The sequence below is a fragment of the Nicotiana sylvestris genome, chromosome 4 (genome assembly GCF_000393655.2).
Source record: "Nicotiana sylvestris chromosome 4, ASM39365v2, whole genome shotgun sequence".
Taxonomy (NCBI): domain Eukaryota; kingdom Viridiplantae; phylum Streptophyta; class Magnoliopsida; order Solanales; family Solanaceae; genus Nicotiana; species Nicotiana sylvestris.
In genome coordinates, this window is record NC_091060.1 from 86,626,475 (window position 1) to 86,648,974 (window position 22,500).

Sequence of the window (22,500 nt, forward strand, 5' to 3'; positions counted from 1 at the left end):
ACCTTTTAACTTGATTTCAATCTCAACAAAGAAATGAAAGCATAACTCTTTGCTCGCTTGCAGCGCCTCTTAGTCTTTTATTTTAGCCTGCCTTGTGAAGATCTCTCGGGTGTCTACGGCAGATCCGATCAGTCTCGTGATGAAGAGAAGTCTTTTCCGATGTTGAAAGGTATCGTCACGACAACTCAATTTGTCCGGTAAACTACTCGGGGCTCCCCATGGTTTAGTAAAAGGGAGGGGAAATTTTTTTTTCATCCGGGGGTTCATTCATTATGAACTAAAAAGTGGTTGGCTGATTAGTGAGGTCTTAAAAACGTCATAGAATTCATGATCGGCCATTCCATTTTTGCTTTCAGCAAGTAGGCGACGCGAATCTATGCTTTCTATCTTTCAATCGGATACCAATTGCTTGGATGCGTTTGAAAGCCTCGAGATGACTTGCAGAATAAATTCTTTCTAGGTTTGTCTTGTGTCTCCGAAACAAACGGTCCATTTATTGATGGGCGAACGACGGGGATTGAACCCGCGCGTGGTGGATTCACAATCCACTGCCTTGATCCACTTGGCTACATCCGCCCCTACCCCCGGTTGAAGTCTCTATCTACGATCAGATCCTTTCTGAACTCCCCTATGACCGCTTATCAAAGAGAAGCTTTTTCCTATACTATAGTGGCAAGTCTATTGTTGTGTTTCGGAATTAGGGGAAACAAAGCTTCAACAAGTAGAAGCTTCCTGGCAAAGCTTCAAACAAAGAGGTTGGGCTGTTCACTTCATTGATTTGACTTCACTTTACTTAAGATTAAAGATAGGGGCCGGGCGGGCAGTGAAGGCTCATTTAGTAGACAGCGAGCGAGCTGCAAGCACCTACTCCTATCAAAATGAGAAGCAGCAAGCGGAACTTGAACTTGAAGAAGCGAGCCTCTATCAGAGAAAGCCATTGCGCGCTAGCCCCTTGTCTTGTATAGGGTGGAAAACCTGCGCACCCCTAAACTACAAGCTTTCTTTGAAGCCCCTACAACATGGGATATTTGAAGAATCCCCTTTCTACAAACCTTTCTATAATATAAGAGAAGCTCTTCGAGCTTTCTTCGCATGCTTGAGCGCATCCCCTTTCTATTAGTAAGGTTGTCAAATTTCCTTTAGTTCCTTTATGACTATAATATAAATAATAGGGGTAGGGGGGCGCTAACGAGCAAGAAAACGGATGCGCTAAGGCGCAACTTCGCGCAGCTGCTACGCCCTTGCTTCTTGCCTTATCTTTTACTAAGAAACTAATCTAAATAGAAGCCCTTCTTTCTCAAAGTAAACTTTCTCCCTTCTTGCTTTAGTGAAATAAGGGGCGCTAACGCGACCTTCCTTCAGCAGGCTTCGCCCTATCTATTCATCTATTTTCTCAAATGGATATTTAGGGATCTCTCTTGTTCATAGATCTTGAAACCAGATCAATATCCATTTCTCAATAGATCTATTTATCGATAGAAAGATATAGATCTCTATATGGATCTATCTCCATATCTAAATATGGAAGAACCGACACAACAAGGGCGTAACCAACGGAAGGTTCTCACCCTGTCCCCGACATTGTTCTCCGACGATGTCCCCTGGGCGAAAGGAGCCACCATTCTCTTTCTTTCTTCAATCGTTCCGATCAGGACAAGTGGTTCGTTTCGTCCTCCTATCTACGCAATTCTCTGTCTTCGTTCGTGATCATGTTGGGCGAAAGGTAGTTGTAGAGGAGCGGCTGTGAAACGGCGATTCCCCCCTTTCCATTGAAGTAGGGAGGGCCTCCTTCCCCACCATTCCGGCCTATTATTGATAGGGATTTTACCGATGCTGAAGATAGCTTGCTTACCAAGCCGCCCACTTGAGAAGCTAGTCGCCAGGAAAGAAGCGAGGAGGAAGCGAAGCTGTCTACGAAGCTTTGCTTCTCCCCCTGTAGTCGTAATACTCGGCTTGTCGCTACTTTGATTCAAAAGGTAACCGACGGTTCCCGACTTTCTCCGCTTTCCGCAACCGTAACCACTTGTCATTCCGATTACTTCATCCATAAACCTTTTTTTTATTTCAAAATAGCGATACGCTCTAAAAAAGTAAAGGAGAAGCTTCCATTCTAGAAGCTACCGCTTCCCGCCTCCCTCGGGGTGAGAAGTTCCCTTCCCTTTTCTAAAATGCCTGAGTGGTCTGCTCAGCAAACGTACAAAGTGGACCGCAGTTTGGCTGACCCTCTTCTTCCCATTCGGGTTGGGTTGACCCAGAAGTACAGTAAGAAGGAATGGAACCACTGGAGAGTCGTCTGCAGTTCACACTTGGGCAAAGACGACTGACTTTGGAAGCGGAACACGAACCTATTTCCGCTATTCCGGGTTCTTATTGAGCGTAGCGAAATCAAGGTTGATGATAAAGTCAGCGAAGTTTCCATGGTGTTCTACCTTTGCGTAGTCTCGGTCCACAGTGGAAGGCTCCGCACCTGAGCCTCGTTAGACTCAGCTGAAGTGTAAGGTGTAAGTGAAGAAAATAGAAGAGATGAAGTCCGTCCCTTAGCCTAGTCTATATCCACAGCTGACGCAACTCCGTACCGACGCCTCACTACTACTTTCATTTTTCTTTTATTTTTAAATTAATTAACGGCTAAGCGATTTCATAACCTGAGCTTTCCTTAACCAGCTGACCTTACTTCGTAACCTTAGCCTCCCTTTCTTTATAGTTTTCTAGTTCGACTAAGTGACTTCGTAACCTCAACGTACTTTTTTTCTTACTGTAGCATAGGCCTTCGCCACTTCAAACGGGAGCTTCGCCCCTCTTTTTTTAGAATTAGAAAGAGCGGGGTCTTACTTATTCAGGGGGATGAAAGACAAATAAAGGGATCAGGGGGCTTTATGATCGGAGAAAGAGAAGGGGCGTGGTTGGTGTGTCATTGGGTCGGTGGGGGAACCCGTAGGAAGGGGGGACGACCCGCCAAATTCACATCAGAAATCGCCAACATGAAGACAAACGAAATCTTGAATTGCGTATAGAAACAAAACGAACCACTTCTATTCTCGGAGCTGAGGTATATGAAGAATGGCTTTTTGGTCCCTTTCGTCCAGTGGTTAGGACATCGTCTTTTCATGTCGAAGACACGGGTTCGATTCCCGTAAGGGATAGGTACTCATTCCCGGCCGCTTTCAGTTAGTGTTCATTGCTGAGTGATCGCTCGCTATCTGGCTGGAAAAGATGGTCCGGAAGCTTCCTCTCTCCCAGCAAGCAAGACGAGATCACCACTTCTCTCAGTAATGGACTTCCTTTACTTCGTAACCTTAGCCTTAGATGTCCTTTCATAGATTCTCGAACCTCCGACAGACAGAATCTCCATGCATGCGTTCTTTCTCTCCTCCCCTCAGCCATACATCCCTTTTTTTCTTTTGGCCGTTTTTGTTAGGCATTGAACCCCACCCCACGGAGCGGTGCTGAGTGGTGTCCTCCCCTCCCTAATACCTAAACAGAGTTCCGTCTATGGAGCCTAAAGCTTAAACCATGGCATGGCGCAGTAAGTTGGCCTAGTCTCTCGCCCAGCCTTCGCCTTCTTCAGTGGCCAAGTTGAAGCGTTCAACGTCGGCCTACCACCTTTTTTTTTCAAGGTTGAGCTTGTTCAATTGAAGCTAATGCTATGCTGCCCTTCCCTTGTTCAAGAGAAAGCGAGGACTTTCTTTTAGCTACCGGCCCAAACAAAAGAGATTAGCCTCTTGATCGATCGATTGATTGGATCGAAGTACGAAGGGGTTGATTGAAGTCTGAGATCAGCCCAAGACTAAGGCCGAGCAACTAGCTGCTGCAGGATTGGACGTCTATCTATCTCACCACGCTCCCCTACTCCTATAAAGGCCGGCGGAAGGAATGCTCTGCTCATCTTTCTTACGGCTCGTTACCGCAGCGCTCGTTCACCCCTTCGGCTTCTTCCATTCAAAAAAAAGGTAGTCTTTCCTTGGTAAATAGCGTCTTGAAGTGAAGCGAAGGCATTATTGAAGGAAAGAAATGGCGGGTCGGTCAATTGCATTAGGTAGGAGATGCAGGACCTGTCTTAACCGCAAGTGCATTCGCTATTCGATTCCATCCTAAATCCCACCAAATTTTGATTCCAAAGTGTGTATCTCTTCTTTACTTTTAAGTGACAAGGGGGTGACAAAGGGTATACTTTCTTCTCTATGTCGCCGTCTCATCAATGAGCGTAGATTAATAGCCAAGCCTACCCTTTTGTGCTTGTCAATCTGTATCCCATTCTTCAGGTATAGTTTTCTTTGATCACAGATCGACAGGTGATCCGTCCTTTCTCCCCCTTTCGTCATAAGGCGTGGTCTGACTCTGAGAAAAAAAATTCCTGTGTTTAGGTCCCTACTAAGCAGAATTCGTAAACTATACAAAGGCTCTTTGAATACTTTTTCAAAAGTTTTTAGCAAAAAAAAAAGAAAAAACAATTCTCAACGCCCTTACGAGGTAGTGATGAGTTAAACTACTCGTGTTGGCATGGAAGTCAGCCCGGTAAACTGATTCCATTCTGCTACTAGGGTTCCAAACCTTCCCCTGAGCTCTAGAATCTATAAATACCTTTTCAACTCAAGAAATGCTAAAGCTATTTAGAGTTGGTATTTCTAACTAAGTCGGAAGGAGGGCTTTGGGCAAAGAGCAACTCGAAAGTACTTTACTTCAGTCCCAGTACTGAAAGACGTGACTTCAGGAGTGGATTTCGGAAGGAAAGACTTCGTTTACTTCCTGCAAATTGCTTATGTAAGAACTAGTAGAAAGAAAGGAATTAAAAAAAAAAAAAAATAAGGCAGCATTGACATTGAATGAGAATGCTTGAATGGGAATCATCTTAGCAACTGACTATAGACATGAGTCTAAGCCGCCGGGAGAGGAGAGACCATTTTCATGAGAGAGGGACGAGCAAGTGACAGATTGGGAAAAAAAATAGGTAGGCCTTCTGAGCGGTCATTTAGGGGCCTCGTTAGCGACCCATCATTCTTCCCTAAGCTGTCAGAGTCCGATCGAAGCGAGCAAGAGATAGAGGAATCCTCGCTCATAGATGTGAATTGAAAAAGCAAGCCCGAATTCTTTTTAATTAGGCTCTATAGTCTGGTCCCTGTCCCTGGTAAGGTCTGATTGTTATCCGTAAGTCTTGTTTTGACCGCGGGAAGGTGAACTTTGCAAAAGTGCTTATTTGGTTGGGAAGAATAGGACTTCTGACTCCAAGCCTACCCTACCCGAAAAAAAGTTTCAGCTATTGATGTAGCCTCTTGTCGATACTACTAGTCTTCTCGCTACCTACTAGAAAAATCCCATCAAGATAGATTGAATCGACGACCTATACTTCAACTAAAGGCACAAGGGCGTAGCGAGCACAGAACAGAGGAAATGCACATGGGTCTCCTTGAAGAACGAAGTCTAGGGTAAAGAAAGAAGGGTAGAGTGGGCACACTTTTACTGTGCTTGGATTGGCATGGCTGTCCCCCTTTGCTGGTTGAGGCTCGGCCTTTGACTCCGCTTGCCTCTACTTTTCATGTCAAGCGTACAAGTCTAGTTTAGTGGGATTTACTTCTAAAGACAGGAATTCTTTTTCATCTCCCCTGTCAAAGTCGACGTCTTAACCTGACTTCCTGAGCTCAGTTGATTCTTGAAGCAGTAGCTCTGGATCGAGAGCTGGATGCTTACCTTATTATTATGAAAAGGAGAAAGAGCTCTTTTTATAGATGTTGAGGTGAGTAAGGGGGGGTTTGCTGGCTTGCTGGCTAGCTCGTGCAATCAAGGAAAAATGCCTTCGCCTTCTTTTTTCAAAATGAAAAAGTAAACTACCTTAGTAAGCTAGCTTTGGTTGCTAAGCAAGCCGGGCACTACGCTAGGACGTGGATCGATCATGACGAGAATGGACTTCTCCGTAATGTAATGTAAATGTAATAGAAGAGGCAGAGTCCAGTTCCCCTCCCTTCTCGACCAGACGAAGGAGATATGAATTCCATTTAGGCGGGTCAGGGCTTGGCTTGACCCTGTGTTCTCCCGGGTCGGAGGCGAGAACTTGAAAGTGAATCATTCAGTGGTGGGGTGTTCATAGAACAGAAGGCCTCGCCCAAGGAGTGGCAGATTTGGATGGAGTCTCGCTTTGATGCTGGGGAGATGAGATCCATAGATCTGGATAGAGTCTCGCTCATAGAGGAAGAGTACGCGCGCTAGCGCGCTACGGCTTACGTAGTTGATCGGATCAGATAGCCCTTCCTTCGGGCAAGCAACCAAACCCGGCACATCCAATTCTATTCCGATCAACAACTTGGAGGTATGGCTGAGTGGCTTAAGGCATTGGTTTGCTAAATCGACATACAAGAAGATTGTATCATGGGTTCGAATCCCATTTCCTCCGGTACGGAAATGAAAGGGGCGGGCGAAATTACGTGAGAGAAAGAACCTCTTGGTGGAGTCCAGTCCCCCGGAGGACAGAATAGCACTTCTTAGTGACTAGGAGCGGAGAGCCCGTTGCACCTTGTTTTTCTTTGACCGGCCTATCTTCTTTCTATAAGCAAGCTCCCTCCGGCCGTCCAGTCCCTGGACGGCTCTCGGTTCTTGAGCATGTTGGGGGATTAGGCGGCAGTTGAAAGAGCTGCTCGAAAGCTTGACGAACAAGCGAAAAAAGCCTATCTATTCTATTTTCTTAGTTTAGTAAAGGGCTTTTCCCTTACTAGTCAAGTGGTAAGGTAGGGCGCTATTCGATGAAGAAAACAGACTTTAGGAAAGTGGTTCAGGTAGCTCAGCTGGTTAGAGCAAAGGACTGAAAATCCTTGTGTCAGTGGTTCGAATCCACTTCTAAGCAGGCGAAAGGTCCAAACCGTAGCCGGGAGCGAGCCGGATTTAGAAATGAAAGTGAAAGAGTAAGCAATAAAATGTGAGCGCTCCTGCACTATACGGACGGCTTTTTGGCGGTAGGGTTGGGGTGGCTTGCTTGAGGCAGATTCAAAAAAAAGCGGTTGATTACTCGGATTGGTTCTCGCATCCCTGTGCCCAAAAGGATGGGCGAGTTCGGTTTGAGTGTTCATCGATCGGGTGGATCTATATGCTTCGGGGTGGTGAGACGAGGTGTAGCGCAGTCTGGTCAGCGCATCTGTTTTGGGTACAGAGGGCCATAGGTTCGAATCCTGTCACCTTGATGTGGTAGCCTTCTCCGTGGTCGGACAGTAAGGCAAACAGCGCAAAGCATAAAGTAAAGACATGATGCCTCGACTAAGTAAAGTGTTTTTGCCCCTTATCGGTAGTTCCGTAGCAGGTTGTTTCGTACGTTTTCTAGGATCAGATAGAAGCACCACCCCAGAATTGATCCTTCTTTTCTTCTTACTTTTACTAAGTCTGACTCTAGTTTCTCGTTCAACAAAAAGAAAAAGGAGTGTGATTCTTTTATTCCTAATATTTTTCATCTCTTTCTTTTTCTATTTTCTCCGGATCTACTTACTTTCTCGCTTAGATGTTCTTTTGGCTGATCTTTTCTCTTTTGTTTTGGTTTTGAGTGTAGGGGGAGGGCAAGGACTTCCTCTTCCGGGCCCTTCAAACTCCTCATCGGAAGATTTATTTGGGCTCCAGGTCCTGTCGGAGCCTTGGCCCCCGACTCACAATATAGCCTTGGAGTCATCGATGATAAATAGGATATTGGCAATGGAAAATACCAATAGCATTTTTTTGATGGATAAGGATAGGGGGTCTATTGGGCAGAAGTAAAACATTCACTCAACAATTGTTCCTCGCAAAAGGAATATAACCAATTGATCGAGTTCGAGAATAGGGATCTTCGGATCCGTGAGAAAAAGCATTCATGCTATTCTCTTTTTCAACAAATACTTACTTCACATCCTGCCTTGGCCGAAAATGCCGCCTACACCCCCCAAGAAGCCTTTTGTGACTTTTTGGATGAGAAACGAAGTGAACTTGACCAACAAGGCGGGAATGTATTAGTAAAGGACCAGAGAGAACTCTAATTTTTTAATCTACTGTCTCGCGATATACGAACACATGGCCAAAACTCAGCCTATATAAATAGAATACTCGGTGGATGATAATGAATTGGATTTGCACTGAGAAGTCCCTATGGCGCGGTTGAGGGCAGCTGAACGAAAGGAAAGCGGGTAGGCCGCCTGGGTGAGACAAAGCAGAATAATCTAACTGGAGGAGTGAAAGCCAGGATGGCTTGGTAAGCAAGCAATCCGTTATGTGGGCGCCAACTCCAAGTTCCCTCTCTTCTTTCTTTTTTTTGTCACGATCAAAATGAAAGGTTGTTCTCTGGGCCTGTCTTTTGCTCCCAGAGATGCTGGTTCGAGTCCAGCTCGTGAAAGAGTTTGTGAGTATACCTCGGGATGACTTTTTATCCACTACTCATCCTCGAAATCTAGTCTAGTTCAGCCATAGAGGACTTGATACTTATCTTCGACAAACCTCAAGCGGGACGAGTCAATAGCAGATGCGGATTTTATTTAATAGCTGCGCTTACGCCTTCAACCCCGAAAAGGTCGGATTCGTGCAAAAAAGTAACATCCGAGATTTGTGAACAGACCGGCTTGGGACAGAGAAATCCGGATGAATACCACAAGGGGGGGGCATAGGGCTGTGTGAACGCGGCTTTCACTAAGAGAAAGATGTGCCTACAATGAAACTGTTAGACCTTTGTTGATGCACATGAATTATCTTTCCAGCCGGTGAAGCTAAGAAAAGAAGCCCTTAGAAAGCAGAGCTAGACCCACACAAATGCTTAATCGAAAGCTCTGTCCTCCTTCCCCTCCTACCAGATCGAAAAGAAGAAGCTTGCTCTTCCGACCCAAAAGGCTTTTGCCGTGATATTACTTCCCCCTATTCGACGATTCACTCTTCCTGGACTTGCTTGACTCGTCCGAAAAAAGAGGGAAAGTGCTAAGACCGCTAATGCAGCTAGGGGAGTTTAAGGACTCATTTCCAAGGCTAGAAGCCTAGACTAGACTAGAAAGGAGATTGCTTTGGTCTTCAGTCAGCTCTACTAGATGCAGTTGCCCAGGAATCCAATGCACTAACTCCTGGAAGCTCCATTCATGCCCACCTACCGACCGAGGAAGACGCTACCGATCCCTGAATCGAGGGACTACGCGCTTTCAATCCCTTACAGCTGCCTTCCAAGCCCTTCCACTGCCCGAACTACCAATCGCCCCACTATCTGCTAGTCTGGTTCGACTCGAACTTCTGTCATGTCAAGCTTCCTGACCTGCTTTGTACCAGCCGGTATTTTGTGTACTTCGGGGCGCTGACTAGCCCTGCTCAACGCCCTACACCCTTCTCTTGAGCGCTTCATTGAGCATTTCTCTTTCCTATCCCGTCCTTACGCTACGCTATCCATAAGGTTGACCTAGCCCTCTCTTCTCTCTCTTTGTCCACGCGAAGATTCCATTCCTTTCCTTTCCTAGCCTATTCAATGTGGTCATGTATGTAATAGAATTCAATGGGAAGACCTCCTAGTTGGACCCAGACTGCGATGGTAGTGAATGTGGCCTCAGCTCCCACAAATGCAGGCTCCCAAAGCCTTAGACTGAGATAGTACCACAAAGCAGGGGTTAACATAAATGACTCTATGGAAGTCCTCTCCCACTTGAAAGCTAAATAAGGAGAAGAAGTGCCCCAAATCAATGCATTCCATTCTTAGCAGAGGTTCCTTCCATATAATCCCTCGAAGTACTTCGCTCACCTTCGAAGAGTGAAAGGATCATTCAAAGCAGACTAAAGGCATAGGGCAAAGGAGCTTAGAAGGGTGACGGAGGGGAGTAGTAAGGTATGAAATCACTTAGATAGAAGCATGTTGGATGACGGAACGATGACTTCATGCTTAAATTATAAATTAGAGATTTCTGACCTTGAGAAATGACGTAAGTGATAGATGGAATCGTTCAGTAGGCTAGTTTCCATTTTCGATTGAGAAAGCGGCGGGCCCAGTGAGCTCTCCAATAGTGCACCGAAACGGGGCCGGAGAGACGGTAAACCTTAGATCGGCTAAGATCGAATTGAACTGTCTTTGATTGAGCGAATCCTGCCCGATTTTGATTTCCGTCCCCGCGGGAGACATCGTAAATAGTTAAATGTTTGATTCCCCTATTGAATTAGGAATCGATTGAATGGGACTTGCCTATCCCTTATTCATATCCGATTTTTCTCTCTTTCTTTTTGATACTTGGTTGGCAGGGTCAGGGCCTTTCTCACTGGGCGAGCTAATCCGTATTATTCTATGTCAATGTGACCTTAACGGCCTTTATTTTAAGCAATTATTCGCTCCAAGACGCACGACAAGACCTTCGATCTCTCTCTCTCCATAATTGATATGGAAGTTGGAAAAAATCAACCACTCAAAGCTGACCTCAAAATGTTCCAAACACGCATAAGTGTGAAGATTGAAGACCTTCTTTTCTATATTTCATATAGTTGATTAGTACAAAAGAAAAGGGCACTGGTTCACGCATTACGGGTAGATTCCTCTTACCTAAGAAATGGAAGGGGGCACTTCACCGAATGATAGGTAAAGTATGGGACGTTCAGTAAACAATCCCTTAGCTCAAGTCCTCGGAGATACCCAAGGCAGCTCCCCGTGTCCTTTATACCCAACAGGACAAGAGTATACAGGTCCGCCAGGGGCGAATAAGAGCTCGTCGAACCGTCATTCTTTACTTCCGGGGTCAATCAATCGGTAGTCCTCCAATTTATTCTCGAAAGCCTGTTTATAAGAAATAGCTTATGCCACTCGTATTGCCCCGGATTGACAAAAGAGGCTTGGATTGGAGATTCTTGTGTAAACATTCAAGTTGACAATCGGCTTTCTAGACAGCCAGTGGACTCTGAAACCAATACCAATGATTTCGCTGGATCTAAGAATAACGTAGCACAGAAAACCGGACTCACCAAGGATGGCGAATGGGCAATACGTAGAGGTTGCTCCGCTTCCTATGGATTGTTTTATAGCGGTACGATTACGATGCTTGCTCCGAATGGAAGAGAGACGGCTTTCCTTTCGGATGTTGCAAACGCACAAACGAAACACCTTAGTCAGCGGAAGAAGTCACTCTCAATCCGATCTAGCAAGAAATGCTTTACCGGTAAAGTAAAGCGAGAGACAGTCGATCCTTTCTTAGGGTTCCAAGTAATTCAACCAGTGCCAAGAAAAGTATCCGGTTGTAGAGCGAGGCAGCAGAGGGGAGTTGGCACAATATGTAATCCCTAGGGTATCGGTGTCGGAGAAGGGGATCACTCAATGCTGCTACAGGCACTCATTAGTTCGGATTTGGTAGCGTGAAGGAGATAATAGAAGGACCCGCCGAAAGTAGTTCCGTCTTTCCAGGTCTTCCGGAGTAAAAATTTCCTCATCCAATAGCATTCTTAGTTAGTACCATTCAACTAAGCCTGTTTTTGACGAGTGAAGCGGCTAGGCTACATGCTTAGCCTAGTATTCCCGGATTGGTATTGGATAAGAAAGATTTTGCTTTCTTCCCACTCATGAAGAACAATAAAGTGAGGGGAGGGCTTCCGTGGAAAAAGGGTAAGTTTGGGATGAGAGGGTGAACACTAAAATAGTAGTCACCAAATTTTACTATTTTTTTTTTATGAAGGCGAATTGATAAGAAAAGGTACTTCCATGTGTATAAAAGCACAAGGGAAGGAGGCCCCTAGTCCAAGTATAATAGCATAGGGGGTGCAAGGGTGAAGATACTAGAGTGGTTTGGCACTCCTGGTCAGCTTTCTTTCGTTCGGGCTTTCTTTCTTCTGCCTTTACGCGAGCCAATTATGCGTGGCGCTGAAGAGGAAGGCGTCATTTACTGTACTACTATCGGCCATACAATGATGGCATTGTGGATCTCATTCGTATTCCAGTTTTTTTGGACAAAGTTAGAGTAGTCATTTAGGGAATAAGTCTTTTTTAATTATTCTATTAGCATAGCATTAAGTGGTAAACATTTTACACTTTTGGTTTTACCATACTATACATGCAAACATAACAAAGAAAACCAAACAAAGATAGTTAGCATAGATAGGAGTCTATCTCCAGTAGGCACCGGAGTAGATCTACACTAAAAAAAAAGAACACCAGACATGAAAACAAATGTCTCAAGACACTTATTGAAACCTTCTAAAACTAAAAAGAGTCGACGGACTCTTTTAGTTTTCTCGGGCACCAAGGAAGATTGCCTCCACGATCAGTGCCTGCTGCTCCTGGCGTAGTCCCTGGAGTCTTTCTTCTAGTTCCCTAATTCTTTGACGGCTTGCTTCCATTCGGGCTTCAATAGCAGCCGGGTTCACGGAGCGAAGATGCCTCAAGAAACCATTTAACATTATTCGAGTCTTTCGAAGAGAATTTTCTACATTTTGTATTTCAACGTTAATTTCAGCAAGTCGCTGGGGAATGTCGAGAATTTGAGCAGGGAGGGCCATGGCTTCTCGATATACACTGGTAGAAAATTTCTGTTTTTTGTTTTTTTTTGTAGAGCACGAAGGCTTATCGAGCCTCTTTTTATAGAGTGTATAGCAATTCTGCCAATGCAGTACGAATTGCATGGCTGGCACAATATGAGTACTATAACCACGCTGCCTGTATGAAAAAACAAACTTTGCAGAACCCTTTCACCTAATCGATCGTGGTGAAGTCAGCAATGGATTCGGCGGATCATACACCTTACGCTAGGATTTGGGAAGGACATTTACGAGACTGAGGTGAGTTTTAAGAGAAAGACGGGGGTGGATTTTTTTGCTCTAACTGGCTGTGAGCATGGGAATTGCGTTGCCGAGCAGAGGGCGGAGAGGAATTTGGTGTTGCAGGTTTGATGACTGTGAGAGGGGTTGAAAATTTATTGGTTTTTTTTAGCAGGTATATTGGTATGAATGAACATATTATAGATTATATAATGTAGAAGAGCCATACGGCACGAGCAGTTGAGTACAGTACTATCATGCCTTTGTTTTGTTGTGTGAAGAAAGTAAAAAACTTGCGAAGCACGCACCTCAATCACCCTGCCTGTGTGAATTGAACGAACTTAAAAGTACAACCAGCTTAAGCTGGTTTTCCACCTATTTTTTAGTGTTCGGCCATTTCTAGCAAAGTCTAAAGGACATATTCGTTGCCGATTTGGGGTTCTGATGGAAGATACTGCTGAGGTTATACACCAAGTACACACGTGATTCTGCTCTGGCAGAAGTGCACGCGCAATTCAGCTCTGGAAAAACTCCCTGAGGTCCAGAGAGAGATGAAGTTTATAGTCAACCTCTGCCTCTCAGATAGCTTTCTTTTCCAACACTTCTATGTGGAGATGGATGTAATATTAATATGATTGATAGTTTAAGTTTACTATTTGCAGTTTTCCAAAGTCTCAAATTTAGGGCTTGGTTCCGGCCTTGTTTCGTAGTGAATTTATGGATTTGAATACTTCTAACACTGAATTCTCTTTTGTAAATTCAACTTGACTTGTACCTGGAACAGAGAAAAAGGGTATCCAATTGAAATCCAGTTTTTTCTATTTTTCGCTTAGATGTGCTCGGCAGATGCTAAAGCCAGAGCGTGATGGCAAGAATTGATCGAGCGAAGAATCACAGTTCTCAGCTATCACATTCAGAAAGACTACTGGCCTAATTTCACTCAATTAAATAAACTATACCCTTACAAAACTTATTAGTACTCCTACACAGTTGTTCAATTTTAATGTCATTCTCAACTCTATCCCTGACTGGGTCTTTGATTTCAGGCCCTTTCGAGGAGGGTATCTTTTTGGTTAATATCAGCCCGGCTCGCATGGACTTCCGGTCTTTCTTAGTTGACAACTTTATTGCAATTTTAAGTTCTCTAGTTACTCCTGCACAAGCAACAGCAGTTATGGATCTGATTGAGGAGCGCTGGGAAGAATGGATCGGGGAGATGCCCTTGAAGATCACTTACCCAGCTCTGGAAGGACATGAGTGGAGAATTGTCACCGGATTTGATCCAAAAAACACAGGGCGGAGTTACCTTATTGGTGAGTCTTGGCCGGGTTAGTGTTTAAGGAAGAAAACCTTATTGTAGGTTCTTTTTTATTTAAATAGTGCCAAATTCAAAAATAAAAGGAAAAAGATGCTTGTACGCACATTAGATTTGCTAACTCAATTGATCCTACTGTGTCTAGATCAGGGTTCCCGCTTGTTAGCTTTGTATTGGCTCCCATCTTACTTAACGGGGCCCTTAGTTGAATACCGATCAAAATTGTTTGAAATTTTTAAACTTTTCCAATAAAGAATTATTAGTTATGTTAAATACCCCGAAAAGCCGAAACCTCTTATTCCGGTCCTTAGAAAAACTACGACTAGTCAGGAATTGCGTAAGAGAAGAGACGTCGTAAGTAACAATAGCGCAAAAGCAGGCGGCGGAGATCCGCAAAGGTAACCGGATGCCTGGGGCTTAGGACAAGGAGCGTCCGGAGTCTCTTAAGAAAGGACAAAGACTAATTAATATCATGTTTACACCGATCGGATTTCTAAAAGTCCTTCGCCCCTTATCTTCTCGTCTATCTTCTTTATCTTCTGATCGGATCGCCTGGCTTCTTTCAAGCCCTACTTGAATTGCTTTCTTCAAAAAAGCTTTCTTTATTAAGAGTCCTTTAAGAAGCTAAGCTCCTTCAGATAGTAAGATTCGCTTAACTTCATACCTCTAAGCGCTCGTGACTATCCGATGATAGTCACTTCGCTTTCCTTTTAGACTGAAAAAGGAAAACAGAAAGATTGAGCATAAAAAAAATATAGAGAATGAGCTATTACGTGCAAACAATGGAAATTCAATAATAAGAGTCTGATCTTCTCGCTTAAGAATATGCGATTCCTCCGGAGTGAAGTTGTTGGGGGGAAGAGAAGATGAGGAAGCTAGTTTAATTGAGGAAGCCACTTTCTTTAATGTATACTAGCTGGTCTACAAAAGCATGACGCATGACGCTTCTCCTTTTTTTAGTCCACTCTCCCTTAGAAAACGGAGCTGCTTGAAAGCAGATTTCGAAATTACATAGGTGAATGTAGAGATCACCGGTGTCCTACTCGAGACGAAGTACTTGTCGTCCCCAAACCAAAAGGGATGAGGGAAAAAGGCTCGAGAAAGCGTCCTTGGAAGGGGGAATATCTGAAAAAGTGTTAGCGGGGAGCCCATCCCTCTCGTTCTTACAGAAGACATAAGGGGGAATACACGACGGACGGAAAGCGGGGAAACATCCTTTTTCTGTCTTCTCTCCACAGAGGAAGGAAAGCACCGCCAAGCCAACAAGAAAGCAGAAACTGCATGAGGTAAGACTAAGGGCCTTGTGCGCCCTGCAAGAGATTACCGGGGGTCTCGGTACCAGGGGGGCGCGGGAACAAGAAACTCCAGTAAATAAAAGAAAGACAATAGGAGTCCTCTCAATAGCCGAGGGCCCACTTCCCTATATGCGCTTACGGAAGGGGAAAAGCTTGATTCTCATAGATTAGACAATACACATGTGCAAACAAGAAAATCAAACTATCTTCTTATTGATACTATATATTTATCCTTTCCCCTATAGATCCACCTTTCTTCAAAATAAAGATATAGCAACTAAAAGAAAGCTAAATCGAATCGGAATAGGATAAAGAACGCACGAAGGATCAGAGAGAAAGAGGATTCTAAAAGCGAAAAGCCTAGAAGACTAGATTGTCAGACTCGGAGGTAGCAGTAAGATCTCTGTCTCCAGAGAAGGCATGAGGGTTTTCTAAAAGTCTCCTCTCATTACTTATGGATAAAGCTCTTAAGCTTAAGCTTTTACGAACTGAAAGATCTTCCCATTCTAAATAAGAATGAGAGTCTTTCAACTAGATGTGCTCCTTTGGCTGGGTTTGAGAGAGAGAGCGTGAGATAGTTGGTCTAATAACTAGTCCAACTTCCTTGTATCTGAAAGCGATGACAGGATGTTAGGTCTAGTAAGGAGACTTTTTGGATAATTTACTTCCACGAATAGACTGTTAGGCTAAGAAGAATAGGTTGGGATTGATCCCACCTTTGAAAGAGTGGTTTTGTTCTGTCAATACAGCTTATCGAGTTATCAAGCTGAACTGCCTTCTGTAAGGAGCTTGAATCGTTCGTTTACTCTAAGTCTTATTACCGACGCGATGGATTGCTATTTGAAAACACTTTCAATACAAAAAGAGCTCCTTCCGGCTATACCTCTAGTTGGACAGTCTTAGTTCAGTTTGAGAAGTCAAGGAGGCACGAAGAGCTAACAAAGAGTCTTTATATTTGACTGTCCGAAATCAAGTGGGAGATTGAATTGAAAAGGCCCCTTACTATAGATAGGGTGTTAGCGCTGTTTTTTGAAATAAGGACGTTTAGGTTTGACTAATAAGATAGAAAGGGGCAAGCCAAAACCCACTCTGCTGAGTTCGGCTTTCGGGGCTACCTACTTTAAGGGCTTATGTAATATATAAAGAAGAACCCTCTTAGGCCTTTTTGTTTAAGGGCTGCTCGCCTTTTGAATAGAAGGAAGTGGGAGAGCAGAGGTTATTTCGGTAAACCGATGCATGAGCTGAGGCTCCCATGTCCCGCCGACCCTCCGAAAAAGTAAGGGCTCATAGGGAGTCAGAAGCAAGCAGAGTAAAAGGCGGGTAAAACTCACATAAGCAGAGGGGGAGACACATTCATGAAAAGCGAGAAGCCCTGCCGTGGGGGACTGACCAACTATGAATAGATCTTACTTATGCTTACGGGTAAGAACATATATTAGTCCGTATCGTGGGTCTATTTGTTACAAAAGGCGAACATCCCCTTTCCAAAACATTAACATAGGTCCTCAGGCAGACATCGAAAAGGGGGCGAAAAGAGTCTATTTACCTTTACAATATTTCGGAATGTATCATGGCTAAATCTATTCATTAAAAAAAGAGTTCTACATCTCGGGTGAACAAATAGGCGTGGGGAAGAGTGAGAGGGGGGGCTACGAGCCCTCTCTCGTTGTTGTTCCCGGACCACCCATCTCTTCCTTCCCCTTCGCCCGGCCCGGTGAGATCAGATTTCTAGAACGAAGTGAAGTGATAGGAAGAGAAGACTGCTGGCGGGAAATCCCTATTCATGAAAGCCCCTTGTAAAGGGGAAAACGAAAGTGTGCTCCTGCGCACCAGCTGAAGAAAGGAGCTTTGGAAGCTTACCTTATTATTATATTAAAAGGGGAAAGGGTGGAAAACCTATCTGACTAATAAGAAGAAAGGGACAAGCCAAAACCTACTCCTAACAAGTTGCTGGATCAAAGTAGTACATTTTACATCTGCCCGCCAGCAGCGGAGGGGGTTCGATTCCCGTTATACGCGATGTGGCAAAAAAGACTGATTCAACGAGATATGCCTTGCCTGCATTAAGATTTAAAACTTGTCGTCTACTTTCAGGAAATGTTTGGAACAGAGAACTTACAATAATACAACGCCGTATTCTCCGAAGATTGAGGAACAAGAAGAGATCTATTAAGAGAAAGATTTATTCTAGAGAAAATCTTAACAGTTACATCCAATCACAAACTACACGAAAGTTGTCCCTTTTTTATGGAGATTTACCCATCACAGAGATGCACAGAGGAAGAGAACGAACTTCATATATCCCTTTTCTACTCAATCCAGAAACAAGATCGGACGTTATCCCGGTTCGTCTCCATTTTTGTGAAACTATTCCTCAAGCAAGGCAGCCGATAAGTCATCGAAGGGTTTGTGTGAATAATGGAATGGTTAACATTACTCATTTTAAACTCTCCCACGGTGATATAATATCTTTTCAAGAAAATGATGCGAGAACCCGCGGTGAAGAAATAAAGAGATCCTTCTATATCGAAATCTCAGTTGAAAAAATAATAGGAAAATTCCTGGATCACCCGTGGAGAAGAACCAAAACAGAATGGTTCCGCCTACTCAAAACTAAGAGGGGATGCCGCCTACTACTAAAATCCCGGTTTTTGCAACAGTTGCGTTCTTCTATGCAAGAAGAAGACTTAGAAAGAACAAAGAAGTTTGGATCCGAAAAAGTATGCTTAGGCAGTTCTTTCGCTGAGCACAACAGAATGAAGAGGAATTTGTATCATTTCAAATCCCTATTCTTATCGAAGAGAAGGAACGAGAAAAACCGAAATATTCCTACTCGAACAAGAAGTCCTATAGTTTACAACTCTTCTTTATATAGTAATTCGACCTATTGCTCCGCATCCCCCCATCAGTTTACTAAAAAGATCAAAATAAAAAGGATCGAACTACCTACTCATTATTCGGAGGTGAATCATAGAACACCAAAAGCTGTGGTATCTTATGGACCTAACATAGGTCACATACCTCACGACATAAGATTGAAAGATCCAAACCTTCTTCTTCGGAGCGGAAAGGGACGTGGCCAAAACATATAAAGATCGGCGTAGTCGCTCATAGGGACATATCTATCCGGATAGAGGATAGTCTAGGCCAATTCATAGATAGATCTCTCTCCATATAGATAGGTATCTCCGTGGATAGAGATAAAGATAGGGATCCATCTAGATCTTGATTCACTATTTCAATATTTTTTCTTGATTCTGATTGATTGCCTTTTTTTGACGACAAGTTTTAAATCTTAATGCAGGCAAGGAAACATCATTTTTCAATTATTACTTGCTGGGTCGGAGCGTAGACGAGTGAGCAGAGCCAAGGAAAGAGGGAAGCCCATCATAGAGCAGTCGACTAGAAGTAGAAGACTACTGGCCTGAGAAGGCGGCCTCTCTCGGGAAAGATGGCCCAATTTCTCTTCTTTCTTTTTGATTTCAGCTTTTTTTTCTAGGGGTCCAGAAGGCTAAAAGGTGGGGGAGAAGGAAGCCGAACCTCTAATCGACCTGGACACATAAATAATTCTCGGCGTCGAGAGAGATTTGAGATTCCGTAAGTAACTCAGTGAGTGCTTTCTAAGAAGGGCTTGGAAGAAGAAAATGAAATAGGAACAACCGCGCTGGTCGTAATAGATCGACTTTCATGCTAGTTCTTGCTCCAGCATGAAAGTTCCATTTCAGGGAAGGACGACGTACTATGATACTTTCTGTTTTGTCGAGCCCTGCTTTGGTCTCTGGTTTGATGGTTGTACGTGCTAAAAATCCGGTACATTCCGTTTTGTTTCTCATCCCAGTCTTTCGCAACACTTCAGGTTTACTTCTTTTGTTAGGTCTCGACTTCTTCGCTATGATCTTCCCAGTAGTTTATATAGGAGCTATAGCCGTTTCATTCCTATTCGTTGTTATGATGTTCCATATTCAAATAGCGGAGATTCACGAAGAAGTATTGCGCTATTTACCTGTGAGTGGTATTATTGGACTGCTCTTTTGGTGGGAGATGTTCTTTATTTTAGATAATGAAAGCATTCCATTACTACCAACCCAAAGAAATACGACCTCTCTGAGATATACGGTTTATGCCGGAAAGGTACGAAGTTGGACTAATTTGGAAACATTGGGCAATTTACTTTATACCTACTATTTCGTCTGGTTTTTGGTTTCTAGTCTTATTTTATTAGTAGCCATGATTGGGGCTATAGTACTGACTATGCATAGGACTACTAAGGTGAAAAGACAGGATGTATTTCGACGAAATGCTCTGGATTCTAGGAGGACTATAATGAGGAGGACGACAGACCCACTCACGACAATAAGGAGAAGCAGTGGTTCGAATCCACATCGTGAGACCAGGACAGTGTGGAGAAGCATCGATAAATGCTATTAACATTGATGATACGGCTTAGAGGAATTCCTCTCTTGCTGCCGGACTGATTCCTTTCCTTTTGATGTGGACAAATGGGCATCCCTAGAATCAGCTGCTCTCCTTCCTGTTGGAGGAAGACAATGCGAAAAAATTAATATATTAGTAAGGCAAGGTGATTGTTCGTTGACAACATTGGGGCGTAGCGGATTGACTATTGGGATCTCTTTAGCTTTAGTATGACTATTACTATAGGCGCTGGAGTCAGCTTGTCTGAGTATGTAAACTATGTGGTGGATACGATAACAAATAAGCCTTCTACATCAGCCAATTCTTCTTCCATGAGGGACTTCAATGAAGCAAGATTTTTTGATTTCCCGTTCATCGTATCGACCGACCCAGACCCCGTACCTGTCCCCGATGAAAGTCAGGATGAAACCTGCTTTCATTCAAAACCAACTCACTCTAAGGAAAGGAGAGCTTTGCGAAAGTTTAAAAAGGAATTGAGTGAGCTCTCGCCTAAGAGAAGAGTTTAATAAAGCGGAGAGGGATTTTCCGACAACAAAAAAGCTTTTCTCCCCAACCGGGGTGATAGACCACCTTATGGCCGATGTGATTACCAGCCAAAGGGCAAAAAGACGGGGTTGAATGCGACTCTACCAATACCAATCTCCTCTGGAGCAAGGAAAAGCAACTCTGCCTGGTATCGGTAACGATTAACATATTCTTTTTTTTGAGAGAGGGGAACCCTTACTTAAGAACAGAGAGTGGCCGAGCAAAAAAGCAAGGCAAGGGATAAAGGAGAAGTACCCGGCCCGGCAAAGAAGGGTCTCCCATTAACAGGTTTTTCCTTAGTAAGCTAGCTTTGGTTGCTAAGCAAGCCAGGTTCTCTTTCACTCCTGGAATGAGCCTTTTGGCGACTCTCTCTCAACACAAAGAAAGAAGAGATGAAAGGATCTTCAAGTAGCCCTGACTAAGGTTTGAAAAGATTCCCGGGGGTACTACAGCTTGCGTGGAAGGCTAGGGGGGTTTTTAGAAAGCGCGAAGACAGAAGACGTCGTAGGGAACCAATTTCTATCGCTTTCCCCCTCTAGTGGTCATTCATTCTTTTGATGACTCGCAGTCGAAAGAGTTGGTTGGCAGTTCAAACCTCAGAGGGAGTTGAAGAGAGGCCTTTCAGTTCGTTCAAAGGCACTAGGGACGAGCCATTACAGACGGTCTGATGCTTCTGGAGTTCGCTCATATCGAATTGTCCAAAAGCTCATCAACCTGTCCGAGGGATGATGAAGGCGATGCCACAATTGAGGGAACCGCCCTCTTACTCTTTTTTAGATAAGAATGCGAAAGACCCTGACCCTGCCCAACCAAGCCCACTCAGATAGACTAAGTAGACTAAAAAAAGTGCACAAGAAAGACTAAGGAAACAAAACCTTTTCTCGATAACGCTGGGCCAAGTAGCGACACTTCACCCAGATTCGATCATCACGTCAACTTGCTTTATTCAACAAAGTGATCAAGCTTCTTAGCCACCGGGGACCGGCCTCGTGAACGCATTCGCTAAAGGCACTACTGGCCGGCTTTCTCAATCTTCAATCTAACTTCAGAAATTGAATAAGCCCACTTGACGAGATTAGATCTAATTCTCTTTCTAACATTTTTGGATTGACAGGAAGCTTTCTTGCTGTGTGATTCTGCCCCCCACTCTGCCAGCAGCCTATGTGTCGATCTATACCCAGTTGATCTACCGCTATTTTACTTTGCACGTTCTGGATAGGCGCGCATCCTCATAGAGCGAGGGGTAGAAAAGATCAATGAAAGACTAGAGCGCGAGCTAGCTGATCTACCGACAAGTCCTTGATTTCTTATCCGCGAAGGCAGACTTGGACTCATTGAAGAAAGCACTTGAGGTGAAGACCAATGAGCGATTGCGACAACTACGGACCCCTTAACTAGGTTTTTTACTAATACTAACTAATAGGCTTTCAGAAGCTTTTCCACACAAAGAGGGGAGGAAGTGCTTGCTGCCAACTTGCCAGACGAGCGGACATCTGAGCTCAGCAGCGCATTTACTATTTGGAGATGGATGGCGCCAGACAGGGTAAAAAGAAGGATTTTTTTCCATTAGCCGAGGAAAGAAGTAGCAAAGGAATATCGCTACCGTGGGAAAAAAAGAAAAACGTAGGATAGGAAGCTCTATTTGATCGAAGGGATGGCTAAAAGGCCAAATCCTGCTAAAAACAAAAAGAAGAGATCAAGGAGAGGGAGCTAGACTCACACTTGCAAGAGAGCGACCGGCAGATCTAAAACAGCTATAGTAAAGTAGAACGAAAGTACCTCCCAAAGGTTCTACCTTTTCTTGTGCGTTCGGGAATAAATAGAAAGTTTCTAAATGTATAGAAGACTCTCGATTGATTGGTTGTAATGTTCACGAGGTTGTATATAATCCAATGTTCAGTGATATGACTTTCCTACTGACTGAATTGCTTGAATTAGTTGAAGGTGCGGAGTCTTCTTCTTTTGATTTGAGACGAATTCATTTTTCTACTGAAAGTGCTTTTGATAGGGAATAGGGAAAAGCCTTGCCTTATTCAAGAGTACCAGGAAGGAGAAGAATAAGCATTACCTCTGTTGAAGGAAGAAGCCCCTCCCTTTGCTTATTTATTCTTCCTGGTCTTCGGGTCTCATCTGAACGGCTCGCTGCCTATTTAGTTAGATTTTTAGTTTTGATTCCAGAACAGAACTAGAGATCCTGGCCCCCTCCCTTGAAAGCTCCTGGTGCTGCGACTATCA

The 22,500-nt window shown here is 44.0% G+C and overlaps 3 non-coding genes across 3 annotated transcripts; all 3 read left to right on the forward strand.

The window, feature by feature from the left end:
- Nucleotides 1–3,071: 3,071 nt before the first annotated feature.
- TRNAE-UUC (transfer RNA glutamic acid (anticodon UUC)) lies at nucleotides 3,072–3,143 on the forward strand. Its single transcript has one exon. It is a non-coding gene; the product is annotated as a tRNA-Glu (tRNA).
- Nucleotides 3,144–6,758: 3,615 nt separating this feature from the next.
- TRNAF-GAA (transfer RNA phenylalanine (anticodon GAA)) lies at nucleotides 6,759–6,832 on the forward strand. The gene has a single exon. It is a non-coding gene; the product is annotated as a tRNA-Phe (tRNA).
- A 259-nt stretch (nucleotides 6,833–7,091) lies between these two features.
- On the forward strand, nucleotides 7,092–7,166 carry TRNAP-UGG (transfer RNA proline (anticodon UGG)). Its single transcript has one exon. It is a non-coding gene; the product is annotated as a tRNA-Pro (tRNA).
- Nucleotides 7,167–22,500: the final 15,334 nt, after the last annotated feature.